Source organism: Panulirus ornatus, chromosome 56 (genome assembly GCF_036320965.1).
Source record: "Panulirus ornatus isolate Po-2019 chromosome 56, ASM3632096v1, whole genome shotgun sequence".
Classification (NCBI taxonomy): domain Eukaryota; kingdom Metazoa; phylum Arthropoda; class Malacostraca; order Decapoda; family Palinuridae; genus Panulirus; species Panulirus ornatus.
Window position 1 is genome coordinate 11,361,121 of NC_092279.1, and position 2,540 is coordinate 11,363,660.

The following is a 2,540-nucleotide window of genomic DNA, read 5'->3' on the forward strand; positions in this document are numbered from 1 at the left end:
GCAAACACTAACACAGCAGTCTTGCCGCGAAGATATACAGTCAGTGATAAAACTAACTCAAGATTACTTCATAAACAAGAGAAAACATGGAAGTATAGCAATGTGTTGAGGGACCGTAGGCCGCTGGAGGACCTAACTGATATGGGAACCTATACTGCCTGTCTCCTGCTCCGCTCATGTACAGATGCCGAGAACAAAGAGTAAACTGACTTTGTGGAGGCATCCGACAACCCTCACACAGCAATGCTGTATGAATGAACCAGCCGATGTTTCCTTATGTAACAGAGGTGCTCATAGGTTGACAAAAGTTATCTAATGTTTACTGTCCATGATATCCAATCATACATAAGCATACTAACGTATGAGGATTTCTGTTTTATCTTCATACTCCATACTTGTTCTTGTGTGGCAAGGTAAAGCCAAGACAGACGAAGAACAGTCTCGTTTACTCAGATTTACTCATATCCACTATTTACTTGTCAAATCCAGAATCCCTATACACAACCAAGCCCCACAGACCTTTTTCACGGTTTCCTCTGACTGCTTCATACCCTGGTTCAGCCCTCTGACAGCACCTCGTCCCGTGAATACCACGTCGTCTTTTCAAACACTCCTCATACAAGCGTGGAGCTTAAAATACAATCTATTACGCGCAACGTAGGCTGTTCATGCTCACTGTGAATCCTGACATAACATTTTTGTTTCTTTTCATTTATATATTTTGAACCATCCACATCAGCAACTGCTTATACAATTAATGTGCCAATAGATTCAACTGCTCTGCGATGTCTTAGAGAATCACTTACAGATTCATTATATTCAGCTGATCTTAGCTGAGATATGTAATATCTTATAAAGATACTACTTACCACAGTATCACCCACCAGCGTTTCCCTGAAAGTGCATTTGTTCATGTTACCCCACATCACACATGTAAGATGAGGTGTGGATAGGTTTGTGAATCTTCAGTAACATGTTCCTTGTTCCATATTATCATCCCACAAAATTTAGAGGAAGATAAATGGATGTAACTGTAAGACTTGGTTAGGCCAATCCTCGCTGTCTTCAACTGTGGTGCCAATTCCAGGGGAAAAAGGTGGCGCAGAATTTCCTGGTGGACATTCATCGCATGAAATGCCTCAATGACCTTACCAGGTTGCTCCTCTCTGTCAAATGTCAGAATGAGTTTTCGGTGATGGAGCACCAGAGAATCGCCTTCATCTTCAAATTTCGCTGCGTCTGTCACTCCTCTGGTTGGCAAAATCTTCTTCTGTGGTTCCCTCGGAGTGATTAAGTTTTCTGTTGAATAATAACGTCTTTCACGCTGTTCAGGTGCTGGTTGGCAGACACCTCAGTGTCTACCCTTGTAGTTATTTCAGGCCTGAGATTCATCTTCCAGACTGAGAGATTCATCTTCATGCCTGAGACCCAGGTCCTTCATGTCAACTTCTGTCTGTTGAATCTTCACTAATTTTGCACAAGTCGATGTAATGTTTCTCCTAACTCCTGAAAGTTACCTACAACTGGCAAATCTACATCAACAGGTGCCGTACCTATAACAAATGGCATCGTATGTAGAACAACCGGCACCATATCTAGGCCAACCGGTATCGTAACTAGGACAACCGGTATCGTGACCAAAACAAGAAGCATCGTATCTAGAGCAACCGGTTTCGTGTACAGAACACTCGCACGGATAACATACCCTGGCCTCCGACGTAGCTAGGGTCAAGTCCGGCAGCAGCAGACAGTATACTGAATCCAGCCAGGAAATGTTTTGTTATGAAATTCTGGAATTCTTCGAAGGGAAGAATCCTGGACGGAGTTTTCAATGGTTTCATTGCCATTATCTCGACTCTTTGAGGCTCCTGAGAGACCCGCCCACGGAGACTGCCTGGGAGGCGGTCGGCCCCGGGAGGCGGAGCGGAGACCAACACTCCAAGGCTGTCTGTCTTGTCCGTTAAGGCAAGACAAGACACGGCAATCAATGACAAGACACAGCAACACAAGATAAAATATAACAAGACAAGACAGTGGAACACAAGACAGTGCAACACAAGACAGTGTAACCAATGACAAGATAGGGCAACACAATATATGATATAGCAAGACAAGACAGTGCAACACAAGACAAGACGGGGCAATACAAGATAAGGCAGCTTACATCACACAGTCCTCACAACACTATGACGCAGCTGTTGCCTTATAGTTCCAGAAATCCTAATCTAAAGATCGTTAAAGCTCCAAGGCTGCGCTACACTCATTAGCAGGAAAAGGATGGCCTCATTTGAATCGAGACGTTCTCTGACGAGACTATACTCTCGTCAGCTGAGGATGACACAGCCTTGCCAAATGTGACTTGTCATTAACGCTTTAACCTCGCGTGGTCTGAGTCTGGCTACAGCTGAGTATATACATATATAGTGGTATAGTAGTCATACCAATATAGAAGTCATACTAATATAATAGTCATATTAATACAGTTCACAAGTACTCCTACCCAGGTGAAGCTGTGAAATTCAAAATGAAATGAACTACAT